This window comes from Chaetodon auriga, chromosome 22 (assembly GCF_051107435.1).
Source record: "Chaetodon auriga isolate fChaAug3 chromosome 22, fChaAug3.hap1, whole genome shotgun sequence".
Classification (NCBI taxonomy): domain Eukaryota; kingdom Metazoa; phylum Chordata; class Actinopteri; order Chaetodontiformes; family Chaetodontidae; genus Chaetodon; species Chaetodon auriga.
Window position 1 is genome coordinate 9,214,589 of NC_135095.1, and position 10,536 is coordinate 9,225,124.

The following is a 10,536-nucleotide window of genomic DNA, read 5'->3' on the forward strand; positions in this document are numbered from 1 at the left end:
GGCAGCAAATGAAAGAACCTTTAAGAGAGATAGAGCACATACATCGAGTGCTGCATACTGTGGATCAGACAATTAACACTTACTGGCTTTACAGAGCAAAATATCGGATCACACGGTGGATCGGTTAGCATTCACAGAGAAAATTTGGACACAGATTGTGTTATTACACCATATAGTCATGAATCTTTGATGCATCTTCTCTTTGTGACTGTATCAGAATTTCTAAAATGCAGCTTAGTAGCCTGCTAAACCTTTAAGTTCAATGTGCCTTTCTTTAATTCAGGACTCACTTAAGAGCTGCATGTGCAATATTCCCAGTTAGTCAGGGAACATTATTTAAAAACTGGGCTACATCATGGACTGAATAAAGTTTAAGTGTTCTCACAGCAGTCTATAAAGCTGTGTGTAGCAAATGACCCTGCTACTTAGCCTCCACAGTGCCTTTTAACAGGGCTATCTCGCAGAGAGAGGCAACAAGGGGACTGTGTAACTGTCCTCAGTAGATCCATTTATTAGTCCACACACGTGGATTTTACACAGTGTACACACACATTCTGCACATCCACTGTTGTCCTAAGACAGGGAACATTGAAAGTTGTTGCATGTGCACATTAACATGCAGGTTCCTCTCCTGCTCAAGCCTGATACTATCATTACGATACCATATTTCCTAGACGCATTGGCCATGTGACAATGTCAGTCCTGTGAAAAACATACATACATACAAATAGTTTGAATTAACCAGTAACAAGTGGGCAAAGATGCAACATAGAATCAGCAAACTAGGAGCAACTGGCCTGAGTAGAGCAGGTATGAGGTGGAGGGATAGAGGGATGAATGCATTGGGCTGGATTTTGATTCATTAGGAAGACCTTTATGTCCTTGATGTTGCACTAGCATTGGAAAATAAGAAGGTTAAACATCGTGTGTGTTTGTGTGTGTGTGCATGGTCTGTGCTCACTTGCAAGTAATGCAATATACCCTTTGAACAAGAGAGTGCTAAAATCTGTCAAGCATTATTTGTGGATCCAAATGTGTGAGCACATGGCACATATTTCACAATCGTACTTTCTCCTTGAACGTCATTATATAGAATACCACAAATTACTGTAATGAGCTCTTTGGGGATAGCGAGGCGTAAAAACAGACAAGGAATAAATAATCAATAATGCATAAATTGGCAGCATTAGAGTCATGCATGATCTCATTTATCTTAAAAAACATGTTAATAAAGTATGGATAATGTTTTCATTCAAGCCACCATTTAATCTAAAGTGGGTCACGTTAAAGTGTTTGAACAGTGACGACCAGCTCCAGATGTGGTCAACTGCAGGTCCTAAAATGAGTAAAAAAGAAGGAAAGAAAGAAAGAAAAAATATTTAATCTGATCCAATGTGTCATTTGAACAAGTGGAAAAAATATCCAAATATTTCCAAGAGCAGAATTTCCAAGACTAATTTCACACTAGAGTTATTAACCAAACATTAGTGCCTTTCTTGGATAAAGAGCCAATGGCTAAGGGTCACTGCTTCAGTCCAGCTTAAACCTTTCATCCGGGGGCAAAGCGTTACATAATTCTTCCTCCATCCTCTGCCTCACATTGGACAGGCCGGGGTCGCCCAGCCGTCTGTGTCTCATGTGCTGGCATTCTTGTTTGGGTGTGTGTGTGTGTGCGTGTTTGTGTGTCTGCTGAGGCTACATAAGGTTCCCTAAGATGGTGCCAGGAACACACAGAGAGAGAGAGGTGATGTCAGGGATTTCATAACATAATCTCTGCAACCTCATCATAGCAGCAGGGGAGGTGTCTTTGGAGTCTAATTTAAAAACAACGTAAAATGAAGCCACTCTATTTTTCCCCCACTTTTGCCTGTTAATTAATTTTCCCCTGATGTTACCACGCCTTCATTTGTATGTCATCGCCATCTCTGCCTGCGAGAAATATTTACAATGCAAAGAAATAATGGCTTTTGCTTTGCTTTGTCTGGTTTGTTTGTAAGCGTTCTTGCTCCAATCTATAAAAACATGATTTTGCACACAAGACTTGCAAAGATTTTTTGCAAAGTCCTGGCATTGATTGGAGATGCAATTTGCCAACCTCTGAAATTCTTCAGGCCAATTTCCATATACTTCTTGTTCAAATAACAAACAGTGCAAACAGCGAGTGGGGAATGGAATGATGTATTTCAACAATGCCATACAGGAGAGTTTGTGGACAGAAATGACGATTGCATTAACCTCCTTTTAAATTAAGGGCCATAACAAAGCCACTGTAGTGTTTCTTATTATAGAGTTTTATGTCTGCACTGAAACATTATCATTTGTCTGCAATTACGTTTCAATCAAATAATACAGGGCTGCTTTAAAACTGGAATGCAATGATTAAAATTGAAAGTAAACCTTATTGAACATTGTCGAGCTCTGCTGCATTATGCGGACGAACGCAGCCTTATCACATAAGTCATTATACAGCCTGAATGCCTGCAACCTTTTGATGGCAAGTGTTGAATGCAGGGCCTGCATTCACAGAGTGGCATTTTCCTTCCAAGAGTCATCCATTTTGCGCGGAACAATAACACTGTCATGCGTTTCAGTCTTCTCACAACGTCTGGACCTCGCTCACATGCCAGGCAAAATGAACACAGAGAACGTTCTTAGCCAACAGCTGTTGACCCTCCATCTGACCTGGGAGACTTGTGTGAACCTCTGGCACTTGGCCGAGTCAGCACACACACACACAGACACACACACAGACACATACATCCATGGTTTGCGCTTTTTTTATTCTGTGTGTGGAGAGAGATCAGCCTGACTGAATATTGAGACCCAGAGGACTACATGCACTCAGGCATGCACACAAACACACACGCAGAGGTAGCTAGCGGAGTAGGACGCAACCTTGAAAAAGCTCTGTTCCCCGGGGAAGTTCCCTGAATGGCCTGTTTGCAAGAGCAGAACAATTGCTTGTTCGCTCCATCCTTTCATCTCTACCTCCAACCGTCCATCTATCCAGGGAAAAGAAAGAGTTAAACCTTGATTCATCAGCCATGAGTGGGACTTCAATGGGACTCTGGAACATGCGACATTAACCTTCTGTAATATTAGCTGTTCCTTAACACAGTGTTGCTTTTGTTGTTCATGCAATTTCCTGATTAAAAACAGAACATTAAAGGATCAAACTGCAGTGTTGCTCGTCACACTGTGTTTTGTTAAAGCTTTTAAACCGTCCAAAGCTTTTGTGAGAACACAGATATTAATTACATTTTTACTGACTGTACTGTAATTCTAGGGTTGGTTCTACCTCGCAGTACATTAACAATGCATGTCCTTAATTCCATGTCTTTCGAATGGATCATCAGCTGATTTTTGACTGCTATATGTAGCCTTAGCCTCAGTCTTTTGGCATTATATCATGTTTGTAGCCATGATGTGACATTTCTGGTGGCTTCTTGGTTTAAAACCAATCGTCACATTAAAATGTCAGCTGCAAACAGAGTTTTCAATCACTTGGAGAGTTAGCAAGCTAGCTACAGCTGACAAAATCTGCAAGAAATTGCAAAATCCACAAAAACGAGAAGGCTGCGTTTCAAAAATTGTTGTGTATTTTTAATCCAAACCCTAATCTGCCACTATTTTCATTGTAAAGTGCACGTGTTGAACAGCTGACAGGTGTATTGATTAAGTGGGGCTGGCATTAGCAAATGGTCATTGGGCTTTGGTTGGTTAAAAATCACAAGTATTTTACAAGCCTTACAGCATGATGGCAAAATGCAGAAATACCCTCAAGCACCTAAACCTTCTGTTTTATAAGCCGAAATGACGACAAAACCTGGCAGGGAGGAAAACTGTGAGGATTAAAGGTGCCTCTGTTACTTTAGATGATGCTGACGCCCACCAGCATCGATATCTTCACTCCATTCACTTTCCTAAGCTCCGTTGTAAAAGGTTCATCTCAAAAAGTCAAGTAAGGTTATCTCCACCAAGGTACAATCCCAGTCATAATGAGGCTCAAGCACTGAGCAGAATAATAAAGAGTGGAATGCTAAGCTGTGCCCTCCGTTGACAGTAAATCAGCTCTTACTCCTACATTTGCCACGCTCAGTGATGTCTTGCTTAAGAAGCTTGTTTGACAATCCTCATATATGTGTTAAGACAGAGGAGGGAGATGATATAGCCGCTGATGTTGGATGTGACCAGTCAAATGTTACTGTGATTGCATATCACAACATAATGTATCATATCTACTGTCAGCCTTTAAAGCAGCGAATGGTCCCGTTCTGGATTTGCCTCTGCTAGCTTTTGTATTACCTGCATGATTTTTCTGTTTTACCTTTTCTCCACTGTCATGTTGATATAGAGCACATTCAGCATCAGCTGTATTGACCACAGCAGAATGAATAGGCGCACACTGACACTGTGATATGCTGTTCTCTCTCTCCGCACTCTTTCTCCCTCTCTGTTACTGGCTAGGTTCTGTCCTTGGCTCAACCTGCCCCCAAAACGAGTATACATTTGCATGCATTAGGGCTCTCCCGTGGCTTGCCTTCTACCCGCTGCGCCGTCGAGTCTGATTAATGATCCGAGTGTGCCACTTCTCACAGCAGCCGAGCAGACCGCCTGCCTGCTCTCACATCAAACATCCAAATGCAGACAAAAATTTCGAGTTTCATTTACTACAACAACAACAAAAACACATGCTTGCTTACATGCGTGCAAGCACACAAGAATACAGTATCTAAAGGTATGTATGCGCTTTTATACGCTCACACGCATGAACATGTGTACACACACTCATGCATAAGCATTAATGCACACATATATCTGTAAGCCATGCAGGTGCATGCTGTACATCTCACAGCATGCATATTTCATCCCTGTGCTTTCTCCGTTGGTAATAAGAGAAACTAATGAATAAACATTATATGTGACACACACCCAAGGTTCAAGAATCAGCTTTACCGTCATAATGTAACACATTATTGCACAATGAAATGCACTTGTAGCCCCCTGCACGCCACATACACAGAAAACGTGTCCACAAATATTCAAATATTTTAAATTGGATTAGAAGAAAACAATAAAATAGTAGCAAAGGTTGAAATGAAAAGAAAAACTAAATTATATTTACAAGGCACGAGGAAGATATACATAGGTCAATGTAAATTTCACAGATGCTGTGTGACGATGGTGTTCTATCAACATATGATCACTTCTTCAAGGATATCTTGGCTCAGTAATTGTGATGCCATGCTTTTCAGCAACTCACCTTACAGTGCATAGAAAATGCACCGTTGAAGACATGGACAACTTGAAGATTACGTGTAAAACCAGACTTTGGAGAGGATAAAACATTTTCTGAATGAGGAGCCGAGGCACTTTATTCACCATGTACAATAACTGAATGTGGCTTGTTCCTGTTGACACTGCTTAAGCAGCATCATACCTCATAGTCAGGGGCAGCACAAGCTCAAATGCACGGCAGGAGAACAGCGCAGGACATACTGCACACTGCACAGATACGTGTAATTTTTCTAAAAACACATCGAGCATTAAATCTCTTTGATTCAGGATGCTTGGCATAGAGAGTGGAAGCAGCTGGAGAGTGAGGGGGTGGCGACTGTCCAACAGTGCATTGGACCAGTGTGCCATGACACAGCGTAACTGAGTAGAGTGACATTTAAAGGACCTTTTTAGCTGTATTTACTCCACTATGTACATTGACAGCTTATTTTATTAAACAATACACACTGTAGATGAAGATTATCATTTGATATTAATATACAATATATAGGGTTAATCTGTATTAGATCCAGATTGTGCATTTGACATTTTAACACCATGTGCAATATCGCAAAACCAGTTAATACAGTGTTTTACGTACCATAGGATGCTGACGCAAGCAAACACAAAAATGAATATCTTCCAAAGACATGCAATCATGAGTGTGTGATCTACCTTATTGTGCATGTCTGTGTGTGTTCGTGCATGCGTGTTTGCCTTCCATCTGCAGCTGCGTGGGTGAATCCTGACCAATTGACCAACCGCATGCGCTGCTGTGTTTATTAGCCGTTTGACATTTATTCCAAGGCAGAGGAGAGGAGGATAGAAGAGAAGAGAAAAGAGAGAGAGGGGAGGAGGAGGGGGGGGTGATGGGATGGACTGATGGTAAGGAAGGTTGGGGGTAGCCGTGGAAACCCTCCATGCGTCGGCCCATGCGTGAGCTGTCATTGGCGGAGCGCTCGCCGTGTTCCTGCTGAGGATTGCATCGTCTGGTGCATGGAAGACACCTCTCACGTTCTCTCCTTCGCTCTCTCGTTTTTTTTCTCTGAGTCAAGCTGTCTCTCACGAGCGATGCAGAGGCTTGCTTGTTCAAATGGATTCCCCCCCCCACCCCCCCCCCAACACACATCCAAAAAAATTAGGGCAGAAAGAACAAGAGAGGGAGGAAGAAAGACAGATTTGAGAACAGATGATGGATAAATACATATATTTATTTGTTTATTTTCTTGACCTTCTCTCCTGCCAGTCTGCAGCCACCTCTGGGGGCTCATTGTGGAGGTAAATGTGTTGTGTTGGTGTCACTACCACGGTGGTCACATCTCATTTCCCCTGTGTTTACATACAGTACAGTCAGCCTGCCAGGCTTGCCATTACTCTCCCCCATCTCCGGTGTCACAGATAGTGCCTGGTAAGCTTGGACTGAATTGAACCTGCTATAGTGGCGATAAACGTATCGTCTGAGTTGGACCAGCTATATGCTGCAGATATGACAGTGCCTTCTGTGTATGTGTGTGAATGTTTGTATAAATAAATATGTGTTTCTGACATTCGGATTCCAAGACAAAAGCAGCCAACCGTTTCACCCTCACCTCCTCCATTTGCAAAAATATGAACATGCAGTATTTCAGTCGCTGTGCTACAAAAACAGAGCTGATAATAGAGTTTGAAAAAAACGATTTCAGTCGACTGAAATGGTCACTTAGCTGGCACTCTTTAGGTGATGACTGTCGCATGTTACACAACGCTGTCATGGAAATAAGGATACAGTGCATGAGACTCTAAAACTGATCCGTTACCATGGTGAAGGCTTCATTTAGCCAGCCCTCGTTTTGTTAATCATGAAGCGCTCTGAAGTGTTTGCCTCATAGCGCTGCTCACACATAAAACACACTCATTCCCAGTGATGAAGCATCTGCTGCAGAAAAAAAGCGTCATGATCCTTTCTGTCCATTCTAATTCTATGATACCAACCTGCTAATCTCCCGTCTTGCTTCTGCATCAAAGGCACATTTGATCAAAGGATAATTGGAATGACACATCATACAAGACCTTACACTTTTATCATTATCTACTCATCAGAAAAAGAATGGAAAAAAAAGGAGGTTTTTGTAGTGCGGCGAATGAAAGGGAACCTGAGGTCTTTGTTGATTCTGATGCAAGGCTTTGAGACTCGACCTGCCAATCCTCAAAGGCGACCTGAGGAGAAGTCAGAAGTTGTTGCCACCTTCACATTCCTCCATCGCCGTTCTGCATTATCAACTGCGTTTAACTATGCAAGAAATGCTCTACAGTTTAAGGGACGTGAACCCTGATTTATCTCCATGCATCTTTCCTTCCATGCCATTGATGGACAACTGGATGGCATTAGGGAGCTGGAATCAGGAAAAGACCCCTGTCCATTACACCCACAATGTGTTTATGCCTGCGTGTGTGAGCATTGTTTTTCAAATGCTGCACTGATTGTGTACACATCACGGGCACAGAGACAGAGAGCGACAAAGGCAGCAGGAAGAAAGAAATAAAGTAGGGCTGGAAGAAAGAAAAGCAGGGGAAGCGTGCGAAATCCAAGCATCTCTTTCCTATCGATTCAATGCAAAGACAGTCACCATGGCAACACAGCAGTCCCGCTGTAAGCGGCTTTCACTCTCCGCCCCCTCTTGCTCTGCTCGCCGGCAAGGTATACAGGCACCCGCCGACGCCGAGCGATTATGATATGTTTTCTCTGATGGAGCGTTGACAAGTGGGCCCCACAGCTTTCCATTCGTTTCCCCAAGTTGGTCTGCATTAATACACCGCTCCTCCACTTCCACCTCAGCACAGGTGTCTGCTCTCTTATTAAACTGCCCTCCAACCCACACCGGCTGCCTGATGGGACAGGAGGAAAAGTTCAGAAAAGGTTAGGAGGAACTTAAGTATGATTCTGGGCTCGGATGTGTGTGTTTTTGTTGTTTGTGTGTCAGTGAGGAAGATGGAGTGTGTGTGTGTGTGTGTGTGTGTGTGTGTGTGTGTGTGAGAGAGAGAGAGAGAGAGAGAGAGAGAGAGTGGACAGGCAGTTATTCACATAAGCTGACAGCAGCAGGCTGAGGTGCTGTTTCCTCTCGCCTGCCACTCAAAGTAAAATCAATTGGTGTAAAAAGCAATGAGGGAAACTGGACTCTCTCTCTCTCTCTCACACACACACTGCATTCATTCCAGCTCTCTCTTTTTCTCTGACTGTACAGTCACACACGTTCCCCCACTTACAGTGCAGCACACACACACACACATCCTCTCACATTTCACTAGCCTCGTAGCTAGTGAACCATAACAGGCCTGTCTCCCCTTCCTCTCTGCTTGTTAGCAGAGAGAGAGAGCGGGGGGGGGGGGGTTAGAAAGAGGAGCGAGAAAGAGAATTGCTGTAGATTTTTGAGAGAGGAAGACACGGAGAGAGAGAGTCTGTACACTCCTGCAAGCATGTGAGTTCATGCTCCTCAAGGAGAAGGATAATAGATGCTTCCATGAGACATAATTTCAGCTCAGTGAAGAGAGACTTGATATGCTTTAAGTGATATCCCTGATAAAAAAAAAAAAATCTGTATTCTCTCCTCCTTCTTTTCACTGAATCTTGAAGCAATGTATGCACTTTGTGTGTGTGTGTGTGTGTGTGTGTGTATATATATATATATATATATATATATATATATATATATATATATATATATATATATATACACAGATATTGGCAAAGTTTGCTCACTGCAGTTGCAGATGCCAGATCATGATTGTGAACCTGAATATTTCATGAAGTGACAAAACAGATAAAGGAAATGCTATCAGGGTCATCCACACCATGTAAATCCCCAGTGTTACTACAACAAGTGAAAGGCAACACGGTGGTATTTATGCCACCTGTGATAGTGTGTATAAGAGTGCGTACAATATCTCTTTGGGTTTTTCTCTCCTCATCTCTTTTTGCCATGCTAACAGTGGTGCCAAATGATAATGAAGTTAGCCCATCCAAGGCTTTTGAGATCAAGCTATCTTGACAATGACAGGCCTTTAATATTGTCTTAAATATTTATATCCAGAGAATGATTCCTTGTGATTTTGCCAACCTCTTTTAATCTACTTCTACAGTGGAATAATATTTCCCACTGAACCCACTCTGATTAAGTGTTTCAACAAGACTATGAGCCACTCTAACACCTCAGCTCCAGCTCACAATGAGAATATTAGCATGCTGATGTTTAGCAGGTACTGTGTTCACCATCGTAGCTCAGTATGTTAACATGTTAACATTTGCATGCCATTAGGATTGTTTTTTTTTTCCCTCCCCTGCCATTTTTCTCCAGCAACACCTAAATCTAAACTAACATTTGCCATGAAATTTGTGGACAGCATTTATGCCTCCCAGATGATTTGCCGTTTCTGCTTTGGACACTGCATCAGTTTTTCCTCAGCACCATGCAGCATTGCCTCGAGCACATTGCTCCCAAGTGGTTAGAATATTTAGATTTTAATGACCGCAAGGGCTTCCCAGCAGCATCGCAAGCTCAAATCTTTGCCAGTTCCCATTATTCCTATCTATTTATCTTAATTCTAAGTACAGGAAAATTAGCAGCATGCTCCCTATTGTGTGCAATACTTTCAAATGAGGTGTAATAAATATTTTGTCTCTCTGCTCTCACAACTTTCAACCTGCTCTAAAGCTGATGGCAATCTGAGATATTTTAAAATGCCAGAGATGCAAAAAAAAAAAAAAAAAGAGAGAGAGGAAAAAAAAACCTAGTGTTGAACTCCTTTCATTACCCAGACACAAAGAGAATTTGATTTTGAGTGTGATTGTTCCTGGGCGAGATAATTATACATCACTTTGTGAGATGAACTATTCTCAGATGAGCTTAAAAAATGAACAGGATGATGAGGCTCCAAGAGTTTGGCTTCGCACGGTGCACTGGAGCATTCGGAAAGCACGACTTGTATCTCGAGTGGCTGTGTGCAGTTGTACAATCATTTTTACAAAACTGAAACGCAGACTTCCATAACATCCAACGAACTGTGATGAACTCTGGTAAAGGCAGCAGCAGAGAAATTGCTTTTTTGCGAAGAATATAAGTTCGAGAAACACAGTAACTTTATTATCTACTGGTCTGTTATAGGACACCATATTATTTTCACAAGCTTTGAAAGTATGGTGCAATCTCTCTCACACACACACACTCACTGATGAGGTAACATATGACTATGACTAGAAAATGCCCTTTCCCATCGCCTTGTTAG